This window comes from Polyodon spathula, chromosome 25 (assembly GCF_017654505.1).
Source record: "Polyodon spathula isolate WHYD16114869_AA chromosome 25, ASM1765450v1, whole genome shotgun sequence".
In the NCBI taxonomy this organism is placed as follows: domain Eukaryota; kingdom Metazoa; phylum Chordata; class Actinopteri; order Acipenseriformes; family Polyodontidae; genus Polyodon; species Polyodon spathula.
The window spans coordinates 3,850,832-3,871,887 of NC_054558.1; the positions used below are offsets into that span (position 1 = coordinate 3,850,832).

The 21,056-nt window shown below is 39.3% G+C and overlaps 1 long non-coding RNA gene across 1 annotated transcript; it reads right to left on the bottom strand.

Annotated features, from left to right (window-relative positions):
* Positions 1–6,401: 6,401 nt before the first annotated feature.
* Positions 6,402–9,277, bottom strand: LOC121299795. The gene is made up of 2 exons (XR_005947475.1): positions 8,518–9,277; positions 6,402–6,547 (listed from the first exon to the last, which is right to left on the bottom strand). It is a non-coding gene; the product is annotated as an uncharacterized LOC121299795 (long non-coding RNA).
* Positions 9,278–21,056: the final 11,779 nt, after the last annotated feature.

Consider the following 21,056-nt stretch of genomic DNA (forward strand, 5'->3'; position numbering starts at 1 on the left):
AAGGTTACAAACAAAACTAAATAATATAAAGCTTGCAAGGTTTTCAGGCAGGTACAAGGGCCTGCACATTTATTGGTTAATCTGCAAGCCTATTACCAGTGAGTTCCAATTAATCTAGAAGGTATATAACCCTAGTTCTCAAACTCAGTCTTGCCGTGCTTTCGAATGACCTCCTCCAATGCACAGTGCTCCTCTGCCTAATCATTTTTGTTCTCCGGAATGACCACGTTGATTCATTATTTTAGTGTTTGTTTTTAATAGGTGGCACCTGGATGCTCCAGGGGATGAGGATGATTTTTACTCTACTTGTTTTTCTTCACTCATTGTTGGCTTCAATGTTTTGGGAAACCCATGAGATTTTGTATTACAGTAATGTGGTTATTTAACACAAGATTATCCTGACGGAATACTTAAAATCCTTACTCAGACACAGAAAACAATACCATTTATATTTCAAGTGCGTTAAAGGTTGTACAAGCGTGGCTAGCTGAAATATTTTGGGTAATGCATTTATATAATGGAAGTAGAGGCATGCCTACATTATTTATACCATCATGATACAATTAGTATGTGAAAATAGGAACATTTCACCTCGAACCATTCTACCGCTGGCTCCGAGCTGTGCATTACCGCAGTTACTGCAGAAATATTACACCGTAGCACCACTGCTTTCTCACTCACTATCCTTTGTTGAGGGAATCCCAGATTTAATTGTAAAGGCAAATTGTTGTTCTGCTTGGCAGCTGTTAAGCTTTCAATAAACATGTTTGTCAATCTGAAACTTAGTTCTGGCAGAAAACAGCCAGCATAACATATCGCATGCAGCAGTGTCTAACAAGATCACAGGCTGTTAATGAAAAACACCAGATGGAAGGCAAGCCTTCGGAGAGTGGGAGCCAATACCAATCAATTGGAACCATATTAAGGCTCACCCCAGTTCCCTTGTACTGTATAGAGGCTGTGATGTTATTTAGGGATCAGAAGCTTAGGAGCCGTCGTTAGCTTCACTGAGAGTTGCAGGCAAAACAAGCTCCATAAAAATATTAGAAACACTTGCAATATCTTTCGTAATTGCTCACTGTAAATATGCATGATAATTTTGCTTTTCCAGGGTTATACTATTAATTTACTATAGTTTACCTTGGTTTCCCTTTTATTTAAATATGCTTTACCGGTAACACTTTACATGCTTATTTACATTAAGAGTCTCTAATTACTGTGTGTTTACATAGTAGGTACTTACACATAATTGCAATGTTATTATGCATGGTTGCATAGTTGTGTTCATTTCTTTACCATGCTTTTACTATGCTTTAGTACACGTTGCTATGGTTTTGTTATGGGATGCAGCATCAACAGTCTGTATATATAAAAATAATAAATGCAGTTAAAAAAAAGTGCTAACACTTTAAATCGCGTGTTTAACCACACTGTAATAACATAGTAATTAAACCTATTTTTGTAGTTATGGGTTTGTTCAAAGTGTAGCCCCCTTTATATTCTGGAGGCCCCACCTTCCACAGCAACCCCTTCGAGCAGGGGCAGGAACAGCCCGATTGCCAGTGCCAGACTTCCCATTCTCACTCCTGCTACTCCCCTGAGGCAGGCAGGCTTTCTTTATAAACACCTTAAAATGAAAAGCCTTGCAGTGCTGTGAGTTTCACCAGCTGTAATCTCTGTTGGCATCTAAGCTGGCCCATTCGCTTGCTGCTCATGGAAGTTAAAGCTGCTTTACACACAGCAGTGAATGGAGTGTCTTTTAAAAATCGTGCATTTTCAACCACCAGCGTCAAGTCTTCATAAATCTTATTTCAATTGTAACACTGATGCAGCCTCCTGTTCAGTCCAATACAGTATGTTACATTGCAAAAACATGTGGGCTATTATCAAATTACCATATCTATTAAAAATACAGGTCTACTCATTTGTTCAAGGTGTAAACTTAGCAAATTTGCTAAGAAAATGGCCTCCACAGTTAAAAGTGTCTCCCCTTTTTTTGCAGAAAATATTGACTCCAAGCAAGACGAGGTTCCCTGTAGTGAGTACTGGTGTTGTAATTGTAAGAAGATAAGCCTGACCCAGGAGCCAAGCAAGCGTCTACCAAAGCTGTCCTGCCATCTTGGGCTACAGCAGTCAGAAGCTGTTATCATTAGCTTCTCTGAGCAGAATTTACTGGGTAATTAACATTTCATTAGACTCCTGTTAGCAGGGCGCTAATGTTGTTGCTTAGCCTCTTTGTTTAGCTCGAAAGACTTCTTAGGGGGGCAATTTAAAGAAGGAAGAAGAAGTTACGTTGGCAAAACAATGTTCCCAGCCATACTCAAGGACTCCGGAAGGTGTCATTTAAAAATCTCCTTCCACACACAAACCTAATCTAAGGATGGTACTAATTATCTACGGGCAATTTTCCCCCCTGACCCTGCATCAGCACAAAGGCCAAGATAATCAACTTGCTACTTACTGTAACTCACCTGCACTAAACATGGCAGTGCGTTTACAAAGTGAGACCTTGGGGGACATTATTTTTTTTAAATAAAGCAACAAAGATGTTGTGTGGGGTTCAACGTGCAATACAAACCTAGTTTCCAAGTCAGCAGAACTGTGAACAAAAAACCCCATAAAAAACATTAGTAACGGTATACTACTAGTGGTCTTACCAGCATTACTTACATGCTTGAGGTGGCCTGCTTGCCAAAATTATTTCTCGCTGCCATCGTGCCCTTTTAATACCTCAATTTTCATTTTCTTTCCATGCTGATGCAGCATCTTCATGCTTTTAGTTATTTTTCTTTCTTTTTTTTTTTTTTTTTGCAGAATGGTAATGGTGTAGTGCAACACAACACAAAAACTTAAAAAACAGCCCAATAAGCACTAAAAGGCTCTCAGCTCTTAAGCACAGTTTGTATATTAATATATTAAAACTCCACTCAGCTGTACACAATTTTAGGGCGCTTAAAATGGCACTGAACACTATTCAAAAATGAATTTGCGGTTCCACGCTCTTTACATATGCCTACAAAATTCATTTGTTCAGCATTTCTTAGCTCTCTAGCACAGACACCCTGCACCCTCATAATAAGAGCTAGATAGGGTTAATAGTTCTCCAGCTCTGTCACACTGCATCTTAACAAGGATCACTAGTAAAATCTCTCCTTCCACAGCATTTCAGAACTGTCATTCTGCTTCTTAATAATTAGCAAGAGTTAAACACTCGCTCTCAGCTCTCCAGCACTGTGCCTAGGTACCCTGTACCTTTACATTAATTTATCCAAAGGACATTCAGCTGTCTTATTACTTAAAGAAACTTTTTGCCCATCTCTCCTCTTCTAAATGTTTTTTTTTTTTATATATATATAAACTGGGACTGTTGAATAGTGTAATGAGATAAGGGAGAAGATTTAGAAAAAAAAAAAAACACCAGCTGCAATATGAGGTTTGTAACAACACACACACACACACACACACACACACACACACACACACACACACACACACACACACACACACACACACACACACACACACACACACACACACACACACACACACACACACACACACACACACACACACACACACACACACACACACACACACACACACACACACACACACACACACACACACACACACACACACACACACACACACACACACACACACACACACACACACACACACACACACACACACACACACACACACACACACACACACACACACACACACACACACACACACACACACACACACACACACACACACACACACACACACACACACACACACACACACACACACACACACACACACACACACACACACACACACACACACACACACACACACACACACACACACACACACACACACACACACACACACACACACACAAACACACAAACACACACACACACACACACACACACACACACACACACACACACACACACACACACACACACACACACACACACACACACACACACACCCACACACGCATGCTAGTTAAAAACATTTCAATACTTCTCAAATTCTGAATCCGTAGGATGCCCCTCTTTCAAACCACACACGCTCAATCAATCCCTTCTATTATATTTAGTAATCCAGCTTTTAAAAAAAAAAAAATCCGATTTGATTTTGCTGCTTTTTGCAGCGATGATAAATCGGGAAGCTCTTTTCTTTTTTTTTTAATTTTAAAAGGTGAATTATTCTAAAAATCTTGGGTTGACTAATGCCTTCATCACCCACAGAATGTGGGAGTATGAGCCTTAAAATTGTAATGCACCCAACTATTTTGATTAGGACTGGAACTGCTTGTGATGCTGCTGTAGAATTCAATCTGTTTTATTTATTTAACCAGGACAAAATAACCTTGAGGATTTTAATGTCATTATAATCCTAGAAGACAACTGAGACCCCATACTGTACGGGGGGGGGGGGGGGGGGGGGGGGATTTGTAAAATAAATACAGTGTTGCAGATTTATAGGGTGCTGCATTGAAAAGTGTACTCAGTTTAGTTTATGAAGCCATTCACAACAATGTCTCACTCATTGGTGGGTTTGACCTTGGCATCTCTGCCAAGAACTACTAAAATGACCCCTGTGTCTGCTGGTTTTCACTCCAATTGATTTCTCAGTTACTTAATTGAACCCTTAATTGAACTATTCATGAGCTTAATTATACCTTTTTAATTGTTTTCAGCTTTTAAACAGTAGATTTCAAGTTGACTTTGACAATTTTAGAATTAACTTGAAATCGGCAACTTTTTAGGAGAACAATTAAAAAGGTTGAATTAAGCACATTGTTAGTTCAGTTGAGGGTTTTATTAAGTAATTGAGAACTCAGTTGGAATGAAACACAGCAGATGCAGGACCAGGATTGGGAAACCCTGCAGTATCTGATAACCTGACTGCAAGGGCATTGAACAAAAAAGAAAATACAGGGCCAGCCATTGCTGGGGATTTGGGGTGTGTGAGTGGTATGTATAATTTAACAACACATTAGCATCCAATATAAACATATACAAATACATGATAATAACAATAATTATTATATACATTTTCTTTCAATTATAGCTCTCACTAACAGATTTGGTAAAATAGGATACTACGGCCATATTTTCAAAGTGTTCACCCTAGGTTTTATAGCTCCTATTTAAGAGATAAATGAAACTATAACCAAACAACTAAACAAAAAGGCAAATCCAAGTTCACTTAAGCACAAAAAAAATAAAAGACTTACTAGAAAGCTTTGAAAATATGAAGTTGTAGTGTTAACATTTCCAAATGCTTAAGATCATTTTGTATGGGGTCCCATTTGACCAAATGTACCTCAAAATGATACCCCGATAACACTCCTGTTCTGGAGGAGTTGGCATTTCCAACAGCTCAATTCTATGTACTGTAGTTTATGAGGACAGGAACACAGTTATGATAAGAATTGTTGCAACAGGACTGCTTATATATGCAAGTCTCTCTGAAATGAAGGACTTCAATACTGCAGCGCTTCAGCAAAAAGGTCCCCCACGGGAAACTGTAGTTTCAGAAAATGTTGCCAAGTTGACATGCTGAATTTGATTTGGTTTGATAACTTGAGTAGAAAAAACCCCCCATCTCATCCATTAATAAGTCCTGATCTTAAATCTGTCAAAGCAGAACTGTCTTGATCACCCTGAAGTGAGTTATATAAAACCACTGCAGAGCTCTGTGTGTTATCTCCATCTCCTCTGACACATCCATTGCAAAGATCCTGTACATTTCTGATCCTATATAAAGCGCAGGTAAATAAAAGCAAGTTTCTATTTCCTTTGTTTTAACAATAGCAGCGATTGTTGTGACTGCACATTGCCCTTTAGTCAAACAAATAGTCTGATGACCATGTGATGTACCTTTGGCCAATTTGAAATGTGCTGTGACTGGCACGATTAATTAAATCCATTCGTTTCTCATGCACTGAAGTAGTGTGTCTCCAGTGAATGCAAATAGACTCCAACGAATATGAATATAACTTTAACTGGACCAGAACATTCGCTAGCTAGAGAAATAGGGCATTTCGGCAGGCTTGCATTGGGATGGCAAAGACAGGAGCTCACACAGCTCAAGCCAGAGGTGTTAAGTGGAGCCCACACATGGAATGCATTATGCTGTAAAAAGCAAGCTAAGCCCCTCTTATTTCCCAGGGAAGTCATTCTGAATGCTGTTGACAAGTCTTGCAGCTGCCAAATAATACAGGACCCCCAGGGAGGGAATGGATGGGGTTGGATGCATACAGTGACATGTGTTTCATTAACACCTGCATGCTTGTGAAAAAAAAAAAAGAAACACTGGCTTTTACTTTTTGACAATACAGAGCCACAAGTCCCAAAGTAACTAAGGAAAGAGTTTGCATTTCAGTTTTGTTTAATTATTTATTAATACTGTTTAAGTTCAACAGCTGTCAGTGAGGAGAGGTTACAAGCCCTAAAATAGCAAATGCAGGCAAGGGTAGTTGTTGAGACGCTGGCTTGCAGTGTGCGTGGTCCTCAGTTCACGTCCAGCCTCTGTCCTGTTACATGAGCAAAGGAGACAAATTGTGCTGTCTTTATCAGAAATAAATACATAACCACTCTGAGGTAACTGTCATGTGATCTCAAAGTTACCGTGGTCAAAACAATACATTTAGAGTGAATTGTCTTGAAACTAAAGGCATTGGAAGGATACTTGACAATCTAAATGAGCCAAGTATTCTTCAGATGCATGTGAAAAATGAAAGGCTCTTTGCTTGTTGTCTCCAGGGCAGCAGGATGAAGCTACAGCTTTTAACCACGGATCTACTTGCCTCCTCCTGTGAGCAAAAGCATACTGCTTACTGTCTGCTTCTCTGGGCATAATGCATGCAAGCTTGTGACAGAGTCAGTCTATCACAGGACAGCTTTTCAATAGCTACCTCACCAAATCAATAATCATTTCTCAAACAGTTTCGGGGCAGCTATAAACAAGCGTGGCAATATATCCTGAGGAACTGTATACATTAAGCTGAGGGAACACGATACCACTTTGTGGCTTGGAACTTGGTTTCAGGAGACAAGGTTTCAGGCCACTTTGCACGGCACGCCAAGGCAGACTTGGGGTTTGATACAGCAAAGTTGCCTCAAAGTAGGTCTCCCGATCTCCTGGAACCAGGGTTCAAGCCACTGTTCCTGAATACTGGCTTTGTATTCCTTCAGCTCTAGATGCGCCAAGAGGCACTGAGTAATTGTGATGCTTTGTCACCCTGGAGAAAAGGGTTGTTTCATAACTTTCAACACTTCTATTGCCATTGGTATACAACACTGTCATTGCTTCAACCCCTGTGCCTGTGTCATCGTGTTTTTTTTTTTTAGGCTGTAATTGACTGAAGTGCATTGCGTGATTTTTAAAACAGTTTCATAGCCTTGCATGATTTCTAGGGAATTAGGAACAACAGACATACGACTAAACTCCAAGACCTGCCAAAAACAATATTATAAGTCACATCCCTATTGGAACCTATTAGCAGCGACTACACTTTTGCTGAGAGTGTAGATCTGACACGCAGAATGTCAGTTGCAAAGCATGCTAAACGTTGAAACCACAGCAGGTCCTATATAAACAGATTAAGCACGCTGACATGAGGTTTTCATCTGTTTGTTTTCATTTAGACTGAATAACTTATTATCTCTTTACAAGCGTTCGGAAGCTACCACTAGTCAAGCTGACACTATCTCTTTATCTCTTTAATAGTGTATCCAGTGTCCCTTACTTTTTAATTCACTGAAAAGCATGCAGGAATTTTATTGCATGACTTCATAATATGATCGATGAGCTGTCTTTCATATCACCAGTTGCTAATCTTTAGATCCATCTTTATGCATGTCTTGACACATATACAATCATAGCCATAAATATTGCATTTTCTATCCAGACATATATTTGTGTTTTAATAAAAAAAGTACATGTTTTATCACTTAACTATGATTGAACAATAAAGATACCTAATATGAAGATAAAGCTGTGCAAGAGTCTGGTTTGGAAATGAAATAGTGCATGTGTCTGTGCTAGACAGCTGGCTGCGTATTTAAAACAATGAACAAGTTCAATGTCTGGAATATAGCTGGGCACTGTAAACCAAAGGCATTTGAACAGAAAAACTGTGAATACATATAAATATACCTAATATTTTCACAACTCACTTAAAGAACAGATTCTGTTCAACAGCTACCTTGCTGTCAGTACGAGGTCAAACGTTGACAAACATATATAAAAAAAAGACTGAAATGCAGAGTTGCTTATTTTATTGCAGAAAGTATGAGGGTTTAGAGTGGGAAATGGAAAATGAGAGAGCTTTGTTTGATCTGCACAGCCTCTTCTAAATGGAGCTTATTATAAGTTCCCCTCTCTGCATAGCTCCTAGATATCCCTGCAGCGCTCTGTATATACAGGCACCGTGTTCAATAAAGCTTCATGATGCATTACGTGCTAGGTCTTCTGTGCTGACATTTGTTTAGCAAATCTCACCTGCCTTCTTCATTATGAAGCTGCTTCAGTCAGGCTCTGCTCGGACCTCTGTGGAATTCCTGCATTTACTTTTCAGAGGAGAAGACAAAAAGGCAAATGGAGACCTGAAGAGAATGCAAAGAGAGTGCCGAAAGAGAAGTGACGCTAGATGATTAACTGCCGTCGTTAGTTGGGAAATGTTTTTTTTAAGAAAAAAAAAAAACTGTACAAGAACTTTTAAAGTAAATAGTTAAAGTAAAATTGAACCCACCCAATAGCAATAAAAGCAAACTTCTTAGGGAACCAAAGAAGCCTTACTGACAAAAATGAACATTAGACAATTATGCAATTCTTGAACCAGAGCGTGCCCCTACAGAGGGTCCTTGTAAACACATAATAATCTCGCAGTACCTGAAAGGTTACAAATATTGAATCAGATTATAGCAAAATGCAGTCCAAAGAAGTGAATGACGGAAGTCAGATGAACATTGGTAAAATAACGTAGTTATCACGTTTAAGAATGTGATGGACAGACAGAAGGATGGACAGACAGTTTTTGAATCAGAACCCTAAAATATAGCTTTTCATAGGCTATCCATCAAGAAAAATATATCCATCAATTTCTAGGTCTGCAAGGTATTACCTGTAAGGAACCAAAACTTCAGCAAAACACAGCATTGCCAGCAAGGATTTGAAACGATGTATCCACAGCAGTCCTAATACAGTAAGTCCTGCTCTTACTGAAAGACTGCAGGAGTGCAAATCATTTTGAAAATTGGTGTAAAACTGTTTTGAAAGTTTAGCACCAGAGAGCCGACTGGTGCTAAATTATCAAACCCCGCCCTAGTCAATCCCCACTCATAACTTCCCACGCGACACAAATCTTCCCTCCTGTGTATGTGGATGAGTGTGGGTGGGTCATATGAGCATCATCATCCCCTGTGGTTGCTAAGGAATTAAAAATTAATAATAACAATAATAAAATGAAAAAATAAACATGTCAACTGGCAGCAGGACACCCCTGTTCTACTGTAAGTAACCAGGATTTAAATAACAATGCGAACAGTTTTATTTAAATGAAAACCTCGTCCGTTGCCAGCCCATGCTAATTGTATCTCTCTTGGCATGGGGCACTGTTCTCTTTTTAACAGATTAAAGTATGAAGTTCTGAGGGAAGGCAGGTTGTTTTTGCCAGGCCCGTGGTAATTAGTAAAGTGCGCTGGCGAAGTGGAGAGAAGGATTTCGCTGAAGTTTCGAAATCTTCTCACAGAGGAGGGCTCTTCAAGTGATGGAAAACAGTCTTTGTAAATAATTCAGCTGCTGTCAAGGCCTGAGGATGCTAATTAAAAGAGAAGGAAACAACATTTTTCTTTCCTTGCTGTTGCTTAGTGACAAAATGACAGGTACGATCCTGTCAGAAGAAGCTTTTCTTTTACAATGTGACTGTATTTGTAAAAGCCCTTTCTGAATCTGGTTAAATGAACGGGCTGTGATGCTACAGTAAATAGCAACCAAGCTCAGTCATAGAGAACCGTTTTTATCATGCAGGTCAATAAGAAAGGGGAGCTGCATGTAAATCCGTTTTTTCATGCTTAAGGGGGGCGATAACTGTAAGTTAGCACTGTAAAATGTAATGGCAATCGCAGGAAAAATTATTCACTCTGTCTAAGTACTGTAGCAAGAACACATTTCTGATAAAAGTCTGTTAGTGCGGTCTCGGACTAGGTCCGGCATTACAATTTTCCCTTTCCGGTATGATATCGGACCCTGTCCGACATCATCAAAAAGACGTAAAGCACATGTCTGTAGTCGTTTCTTCTCCGGAAAAAGCCAAGAAAACCTTTCAATGGCCGAGTGAGACCGATAGGAGCCGAAGTGCGTATCTCATAGCCCTTTCACTACAGAGATAACACAAAGGAGATAGCTGCTTCTGCATCTAGCGCTCAAAGAACATCGCAGAAATTTGCAGAGCTTTTAGAGATGTTATAGTAATAAAATAATGACTTGGATCGCATTATTGAGGAGTTTGCTGATAAAACGAGTGATCAGGAGAGGATTTATCAGTATGCATGTCTATAAAGAGGTATGTGAAAAATACAGCTAATAAGGGGAGGGGCTCGGCTGTAGATACAGTACTGAGTGTCCTTGTGTGTTTCAATGCCTTTTAAACCTGTTTTACTCTGTAAAAAATCTATTTTAAACAGCGCGTGTAAAATAAACAGGTTGTGTGAAAATAAATTGGACTTGACGCGCCTGACAAGCACTGAATAAATGGACTGCTAAGGGTTAATATAATAAGAGATCTATCACTTTATATGTATTCATATTTTTCAATTTAAACAAATGATGTTTAATAGTTTTTACTGCATTACTTTTTTATTGCTCATCCATAACTATACAACTTATTCTATAATAAAAATGTTTTACTGACCAGCTTCTATTCAGTACCACGACTGTATAGAGCATAACAAATATTCTCTAGTGTAAATAACTAAAGTAATCTTTCCTTAGTTATTTTTGATAAGGTAATTCTATTCACTTTTTTACTTTTTAATTTTTTTAAAGGCATGCACCCTTTGGCAACCTATTATGAATATGAGAAACTGTCAGATTTTTAATATTGTAATATTCAAAGGTATCAAGGCCAAATTCTATTCCAACAGCTTATTTGTTATTCAGGAAAGTAGAACTAGCACAACAAGAAGAGCTGTGAACGCCTGGAGCAGCTGCAGCAGCCCATCCTGCAGGAACTGGGTCAGAGACTGGAAGAGAGGGAGAGGAGACACACTGCAGAGACCCAGCTGGAGTTCAGCAATATACTGTCTTTAAAAAGCTGGCAGGCATAGTTTATACTGCAGCTGAACTGCATTATAACTGCTGTTACAATGCAAGTCTAAATTCGAGTTACAATACAATGCTTTTTTAAACAAAAAATGAAAAAAATAATGACAGCTTAATAACTTAACTAACATAATTACTGGCTTAATTGTTTAGTTCTTAAATTAAGTCATTGCTGTCATATTTGTACAGGTAGTCAAGTCAGAGCGTGCCTGAGTGTGGGCGGGGCTAAAATCATATATATATAGCTGGCACTCAGAAAGTGTTCAGACAGTGCTTTGAAGTTCAGTTTTGATAATTAGATTTTGATCGTATTAAAGTCCAAATGTGCATTTCTTTACAAATTACCACCGAAAAGCAGTAAGTGTCCTAAAAGAACGAGTATGAGTAATAATTGCTGTATTCCTCACACGGTTGCCCAGCTTGTTGAGAATACTTGTTTTTACTCGTTTCTTGGCACCCCTATAATATGTATCAATGCATATTTCTTTTGTCTTCAGCTTTACCAGTCAGTAAGCTTTGCTAAACTTGTTATGCTTTTGCCAATCATTTTTAAAGACATCCTTTTTCAAAAAAATAATTTGAATTTTACACTGGAACCACGGTCTCTTTAATAGGATGATTTCAGGACTTTAGGGTTACCTAGCCGGCACACCCCAGTACCCCAGACTCCACCTCCAGCCCTCACAAGTGCTTTCGCTAATCGCCTGAAACACAATCTTCTTGATTATTGAAGAATTCCACGAGGGCTGGTCCCCAGCCTGGATGAAGACATTACCTTGATTGCAAAAGTTTGCTTTTGATTAATCTCCTCATTTGCTTTAATTAAGGACTTTTCTGTTAATGGTCCCTTTCAATTAAAAAAAAAAAAAAACACAAAGACGACGTTAAAGGTCACAGCACTCTCTCTCTCAAATTTCACTGTGCTCTTCCTTCACGGAATAAAAGCATATCAGTGAAGAAACAAGAAGATTGCAGTCACTAATTTAAAGAGCAAGTGGTTCTTATTTCTCATGACCTGTGACGGAGTCTTTAAGAAATGTTGCCTCAAGTATTAACCCATAAAGCCAGAAGTTTTGCCCCAGTGTGCTGAGCATTTGCAACTTGACTGATTGCTTCCTTAGCAAGAACTAAAGGACGGTAATCAGATTAATGAAAGGCTCTCCACTCCAGATGATATGGGTCAATAATAATAAAAAAAACAGCCCCCTTTTCCTTCTCCACTAATGGGGATTTATTCAGCTATGTTTTCAATCATGTTCCACCAGCAAAGCAGCTCAATAAAGCTATTATTTCTGAGGAAGTTCATCTTCCCAAGCTCTGCTCAATGCAGTTATTATTCTTGTTGGTGAGAGGCACTGTCTGAGTACTCATTAGAGACTGTATTCTATAAAAGATTACCGGCTTTGCTTTATACACCTGTTGTTCAATTATCTATTTTAATTACAGCCATATGTATTATGTTTTGTTTTGTTTTGTTTTTAGTCTGTAAGCGTTTAACAGGAGCCATTTCCTATCTATCTTAACCCCTTGGAAATTGCAGTGTAAAAAAATGAAAATCAAAGTGCAGGCAGTCTATCTAAACAGCAGAAGTGTACCACGGTTTAACTGTTCCAGGCTTTGGGGAAATTGAGAATTCTGCAGTTGCCTGTAAAAATTTCCTTGCAGCAATTGTGATGAAAATAAACTGTGACAGCAACTAGTGTGCAGGAAGCAAAAAGGTACTTTATAGACCAAAAAAATAATAATATATATATGTTAAATGAGTAAAATAGCTAATCTCACCATAATGTCAGAATACAATAGCTCCTTGACTATTGAGCGGTTTTCTGGGCAACAGTTCTATTTTTGGTCAGGTGACTATGTATAAGCCAATAAGCTTTGCCTAAGGGTTTTATATACAGATTTAGGGACTGGTGGAACTTCACAACAGTCTTAACTCTTTGTGGAGGGAAGCTCCCCTCTTTAAACCTTTAAATCTCATTCTGACATCTGTAAACTAAACAGGTATCCAGTTTCTACATGGCTATGAGTGCCACCTATAGGCGTGAGAGGCAGAGAGAGTGATGCACTGAAAAAAAGGGCTTTCATTTCAGGCTAGGGGGTGCTTTTCTCAGCAAATACACCTCAAGTCATTCATCACTTTAAACCCTCAAGCAAAACATACCCTCGTACTGTAGTACTAAAAATTCCAGGGACACAAGAAAGAGGGAAGGTGATATGCTAGGAGACTTAGAATTGCACAAAAAGCAAGGACTTACTGCACGCCTTTAGAGCCTGTGTCTCAGTGTTAGCACCTCATAAAGATGAATGCAGATGCAAAGTGTGGAGTCTAAGGTGTTTATACATTTACATTACTTGCCTTATAGATGTTTACCATGGTATTTTTGCACAGTGTTATTGCATTTTCCCCATCCTATACATTTACCATAGTTTACCCTGGTTTGCCTTATCATTAATCTGCTTTATCATACCTCTCTGTGCTTTACAATGCTAAATGTATCACGTAATTTACAGAGACACTGCCAAGGCTGTGGGCAATGGGTGCTGGAATGCTTGCTAACGTGTGCTCAATCACCCCCTGAAAACACTTCAGATGAATATTCTCCCTTTAACTACCCTTGCATTACGCCTCATGTTGAAATCAAGCCTGAGTGGCAAAGGATCACAGTGCCCCCTTGTGGCTGCTATGTATATATGTATATATTGTAGCAGACTAGGGAGAGGTGGAGAAGAAAATGTAGTCCAGGAGGGGTAAAAGACTACATTCACCAGAATGCCACGGGAGAAGCCTGAGAGGAACACCTGGCTCCAATAGAGTTAATGGGCCCCTGAATAAAAAGGGTGGAAACCCTGCAGTCAGTGCTGTGTGCCAGGCTGAGGAAGCCGCATGGAGGAGAGACCTGTGTGCTCTGTAAAAATAAACATGGAGGACTTTGCCACTATAAATATCTCTCTAAAAACATATCAGTTCTCTCTGTTCCTCTAAAATGTTAAAACCATCAAGTTAGATGATACAAGTTTTTCACTGATACAGCCTTTGAGCTGCGCTGCGAGAAAGAAAGGCGTGTCCACACTGCTGATGACTTCTCCAGCCGGGCAGCTAACAAGGATTTCTGCAACTCCAAATAAAAGGCAATGCTCTGAAATGTAGGAGGGGAGTGCATGAGTAATTGCTAGCTTTCCCCAAGATTAAAAGTCATAGTTGCTTGGAGTGTCAAGTTATGCCAGGGTCAAGTGATTTGCTTTGGGGTCCCATTCATCCTCAGCGAACCTTCAGAAAGAGAACCTGTTGACAAGGTGCTTATTCCCAACATGAGCAACATCACTTTATATATTAAGATGTGACATTTAGAGAAGCACGTTGAATAAGCACTGTATTACCACTGGTGAGCCAGGAGGCCAGACCAAAAAATTGTACCAGGGTCATTCTGTGACAAATCAACAGATTACAGTTGCACCAGCCCTGCAATTGTATTCAAACTTATCTCGGTGGCTGTGTTTGAAGTTTTCTTAGTTTTGTTTCTGTGACCTCCGTGACAAAAAAATAAACATTTTGTGGCCTTTCACTTTATATAATAATAATAATAATAATAATAATAATAATAATAATAATAATAATAATAATAATAATAATAATAATAATAATTTATATAGCACCTTTCATAGTGGACCACCATCACAAAACGCTTTAAAAGATACGAGATTAGGGTGTGTGAACTATGCATCAGCTGCAGTCACTTTCAACAATGTTTTTTTCAAAGAGACATTTGTCTATGCAGTATAAAAATGATCAATGGGGCAAGACTTTCTTTATTGATAAAACAGCCTTAACGAGATTAATTGTCGATCAATCGAATGCAAAACATGCTTACTCAAAACTAGCTGCTTTTTCAAACAGATACGGACCGATAATATATGTAGGAAAAGTTTGAGTTTTAAAGACGACATCTACATTTTTTTTTTAATGCTTGGCCTTAGGGCTCTTCCGTACATAAGCTACACTTCAAATCATGCTGATAACTTTAAAAATACAATGATTATCATAAAACTATAATATTGAAACTTGATTTCTACTGCTTGTGATTTTTGTATTAAAAGCGCATCTGTTTACATCAATCAAACATATCTATACTTTTAAATCCCCTATCCAAACTAATATAAAAATGATCAAACCAGAGACAGTACTGTCAGATTGAATTAATCTAATACCAGTTATTTTGAGGTTCACTTATAACTTGGAAAACTCAAGTTGTTCCCAATGTTCTAAATCCTACTATGTCACCTGGTAGGCTATTCCATGCACTTAGAACTCTGGGAAAAAAAAAAAGTGCTTCCTACTTTCTGTTCTAAACTCTAGTCAGCTTCCATGTATGTGTGCTTGTTCTTCTCTCTGTGTTAAATTTGAAGTAGACTCTTGGGTTAACTGTATCTATTCCATTTATGGTTTTATAGACTTAAACAAAGTCCCCTCTTTCCCGTCTTCTTTTCTAGGCTGAAGAGATTTCATTATTTTAACCTGTCCACAAAGCTCATTAAGTCCTGGGATCAGCTTTAACCAGATATTACCAATGGTATTTCCTGAACTTTCCTGTGAGGTTTGATAAATGGGTGAGGTAGACAGACACAACAGAACTCGAGCCTCTTCAGTGATGAGTCTGCTTATCATTTGTCATATTCTGTCATACAGACTCTCTGTGGGAGGAAGGGTCTAATATCTTGCCATTGGTGTCACTTCTTCTGACATGTCATCCATCAAATATCTTTGAGATCTCAGATCTATGAAGCCAATATCTCCAGGGAACAGATCACAAACCAGGGGCAGAATAGAAAACACCCGTCAGTATTCAGAGCCCAGTTAGTATAACATAAAAAACAAAGACTCTTATGAAGACTTAAAGAGTAAGTAAAATATAGCATTATATGCCCCCATGTGTTGCTACAACTGTTGAAATAATGTACCTGTAATTACAGCTACGTTATTTAAACATGTGTGGGGATGTGTATCACTTCTCACATATAAAAAAAAAATCACACCACATATAAAAAGTCATGTTACTATATTTGCTCTTCCAAGAACTCCACTCTGCCCATCAATGCCTTCTTTCCTTTCATTAACCTACCAGCTGCTTTCCTCACTGATTGATATGCTTCACAGCCAATGACATGCTTTGAACCTGAAGACACGGCACCTAAGCAGGACCTAAGACCTCTCCCCCCCCCTACTTCCCACCCTCCCTCACACCCTCCCTCACACACACACATTCTGGCACCTGTCCCTAAACAACTTTACTGCAGCCGCAGGAGCTGCTAAAAATAACACGGTTAACAGACCCTTCTACTGCTCCCATGCCCCATGCCTCAGCTTGTGATCCTCACTGTTATCCCCGAGAGTTCCCCTGTTTCACTATAAATTTCACACAGCCTGCTTTCCCTGCTTTCCTGACCACCACACAGACTCCTGATTGAGGCTGCTGATAATGGGATTCCTATTCACATGGCCCATCAAACACGGCTCCTGACAGCTTGGGAGAGCCGGGAGTCCTGATAGGATAAAAAGCCTCTGCCCGACTCCTTGTTGAGAGGTCACAGGACCAAGGTGTGTGCTTAACCCTTAACTAGCAAGGACTAAATGACACGAGGTTAAAAAATAAAACTATCACAAATCGAATTTCAGGACGAACAACAAGGTGTATGTTACATATTAAAGTGTCACTTGGTACTAGTCTGACTGCAACCGTTTTCCTAACTAATGTATTCTTCCTTTCGTGTAGAAGACCTTGTTTATAATTGATCTTGGTTTCAGACTGTCAGACAAAATCAAGTAGTTGTTGAAATTAATAAATGTGGCCCTGTTCATTTAGTTTTTATTATGGCTTTTTATCCTTAATGCAGTTTTTCGGGCACTTTTTTTTGTTTTTTGCGCCCTCTAGTGGTTTGTGTACATCAAGCGTATTAGGTGCTTCCATTACCAGAACACTAGTCACTCAAATGGCTAGTATCTCATTCGTCATTCGATAAACAACACGTCCAATGATCAGCTGGAAAGGGCTTTGTATCTTACCTCAATCCATTCATCCCTGTATGCGTCAGAACTCGCCTCCATCACCCCAGCCTTCACCCTTTTTTCGGCTTTGTATAAGGGATGAGGATTGGGGTAGCTATCCTGCCCCCCTGCCCATGGCTTCCCTACAGTTAGCCTCAAAGGCCAAAGACTTCATAAATATTGTTCTCTATCCCATGAGTTTTCATGAGTGAATTAAAGTTCACCCATGACTTCAAACATGACACACCTTAATCTCGTTTCTTGTAAGAACGGTCGAGAGGCGAGGTTGCAGTTTTGTTTCTGCCAGAACTATCTGAAGTGAACTTCCATTCAAACTGAACTGGAGAAGGAGTCGGGGCAGGGGGAACGTGAAGGCGACTCCTCTGTTTCTGTGCTAGTTTTGCTCACCTGACAAACAGCCAACCCATGGCCGGGTGACCCTTCACTTTTCAGAATCTACTTATTCCTGTATTAGCACAGGCTTGAGTGGCATTAATGTGTCACATGTCACCAGTAAATGTATATTAGAAAGGTCAAACCAGAGGAGGAGTGCCGTGTTTGCAGTATTCTGAGTAAAGCACCCAGGCATTTACAAGCAACAGGTGTCCACTTTATGACTGCCCCCGAAGCTATGGGACAGTCACCTAACTCTGTTTATTACTGCCAGGAAGTGGAGGGGTCAGAGTGGGAGAAGGAACAAAGGGAAGGAGAAATCGAGGTTGGGGTGTTTGAAACAGGGGGTCAAGATCTAATTCAAGAAATAGAGGGGAGAAAGAGAGAAGGAGGAGCGAAGATGTGGGGTTCTTATGTCATTAGAGGCTTTGCTTCCAGCCCTCAGAAGCAAAATAAAACTGATAGCCTATGGCTGTAAATAGAGACATCTCAACTCTCCTCCTCATGCCACACGACAGACTGGGAATGCCACCGGAGCCAAGCCCCACCCCCTGCTCAGCAAATCTCCCTCCCAGCTTGAGAGGAGCCTTCTGAGACCTAGTGCACTTAACCACTGTGGTGTCCAAGTGTCCGCTCCCCACAAAGGTGCTGCTACAGTTCTGCAGATATAGGGGTCATTCCCCTTCCGTCCAGTAGTAATATAGGAATGCACTGTACACTCCTTCTGGTCACACAGTCAGTGTCAGTGGTTCAAACCCAGTATAAATCCAGTTTTTCATCTTAAACCACTTGGCCTCACTGCCTCCAGCCCACTTTGTTGCATCCACAGCCACCAAGGCCACACTACCTCCAAGTTTCCACTTGCTCCTGGAAAGAAACAGGTAAAATATAAAGTTGGGATGATCAGAACTTTAACGCTACATAACTTGTCATTCTGTGTGGTCTGCCACTCTCACTTGTGTTACTTTCCCTTTCTGGGTCATTGAACAGACATTACAGCAATGTTATAGATTTACACACCTATAAGATGTTGATGGCCAATGTTCCGAGCCATTTCAAAGATTCCCTATAGAATACCCAATAGCTTAAGATCCAAATACAACCATCACCTTATAAACAATTCAAATCTGAGTTCTGTTCTAGCACACTAGAAAGGTATCTTTTTTTACAGTGTCTGATGTAACACAAATGTATCTTTTCACATAGTGTTTAGATTAAAATAACTTTTTTGTAGATATGTAGAATGGAAATGGTTTCTACTTTTGTTCAGTGTCTCTGTGACTAATTCAACACGTCGCACACTCAATCAAGCAATCTTAATAAAAATGAAAAGAAATGTCTTCGTCTAGAGACCAAAGTTGCAGCCTCTTTTATTAAAGACATTATAAAATACATCACGGTCGAGATGTCTGTCACCTAGACAAAGACGTTTTTAGTTCAGCTAACATCTGGAGAAAGTGGCCACACGAGGGGAGACAAGGATTGATAAATGGTAATTTTCACGCCTTGCCTTGATGACTGGAATGAACTTCCAGAGTTAAGTTGTCTTTATCTGTGCCAACACTGACATCAGACGTGTAAGCTTTTCTGAAACAGATATTCTATTTGTGGCTACCTTTTTATTAATATCAATTTAATTAAATTTGATTTATAATTACACTATGTTATCAGATAACACAAGCATACACAGACACCTCAAGGTGTAAAATTCCTGTGTGGAACACTGTTCTCAACAATATGACAGAGGTCATATTTCAGCTCACTTCACACAGGGGGAGAAAAGGGATAGTTTTACTATAGACTGTATTGTAGATAATGGTCTGGATTTCACTTTTGATGAAGGTCCCATATTCAGTAGGTTTCCTGTCAACAACCCTATTTAAATATACAATAACCTTTTCAACACTGCAGCAATCTACAGACGGTTAGGGAAAATAACTTGAATTTGTGTCTGACCTATTGCCACATGTTACACAGACACTATTTATTAGCTTTCCAAAAGGGTTGCCTTTTTACAAAGTACCGAAATATTTAAATAAGAAAATGGATGTGGAACAAATCTTATAAAGTTATTCAGGAACGGTGACACACTGGCACCAACATGATACAGTAACATTGTACTGTTCTGCAGTTGATTTAGTATCATTGTGATAACACTGGCTTTGTTAAAATATGAAAACGTTCCCACTGTGGTACCACTCTGCTGATGCCCCATTCAGACATTTTGCTGCCATTGCTCCTTAATACAGAAACATTGCATTGCCACTGTAACAATGCCTATGAAAATTATTTGTTATCTCAAAGAATGATAACAGTATCTCACACAGGTGTTTGAAGAAAATCAGTCTTTGGCATGATCAGATTTATAAAGCAACCATTTTCTGTGGTTACCATTATCTTACCCCAAGCCATTCGTTTTTTAAATACATGACAAATACAGATGTTTGAGAAATGTAGAACTTGATTAACGTTTGACATGTGTCAAAACAAGATATGGTGACATAACTTCAACTGCACTATTTAAATCTCAAGACATTCAATATCGTGTTGTTGTTTGAACCAGTTCACATGACTTGCACTGCAAATTGCAACAGATTCATTCTCTTTTATCTGATGCAGTTAATAGATAAACAAATATTCAGGGTGGTGGTGTCCTTTTCAGCCTTATCCTATATCACTTCCGTTGTCATAACACCCATATCAACCATCCATGTGTTGTGATTTTCCACTATTCACTTCTGAGAGAATATCTAGAGAGTAATAGTGAGTAATAGCGAGGAACGATGAGGCTGCATTAGGCACAAGTGGCTACGTCTTTGCCTTGATTATTATATCCTCAAGATAGCAATTCTGAGAGAGCAGTTTGGAGCTGTGGAGGTGTCTAATTGGCACCCATTTTTACTCTTGCTTTAAATAAATCACAAGGTTGCTCCAAGTACATTCTTGATATAAATCCAGGATGTCTCAGCTCCATAGTTGAGTGTACCGTCTCTGTCTACAGTACAGGCTCAGAACCATAATGTTTAAGCAACATTGGATAGGATACAGTGAGGTGAAAAGGAAAAGACACACATTTTAGTTGGTGTCTTCATCAGTTAGATTCTCCATCAGAGAATTTAAGGACTGCTGAATTTTAAAAGGAGTGCTTGCTTGTTCTCTGTCATTTTCTTTCAAAGAGATGTTGATTCTGAGGAGGTTTTCATCAGCCTGCTCAGAGACAATCTTCATGATGTCAACAAATGCAGGGCGTGTTGCCACCCTGGTGCAGGTAAAGTCGCTAAGT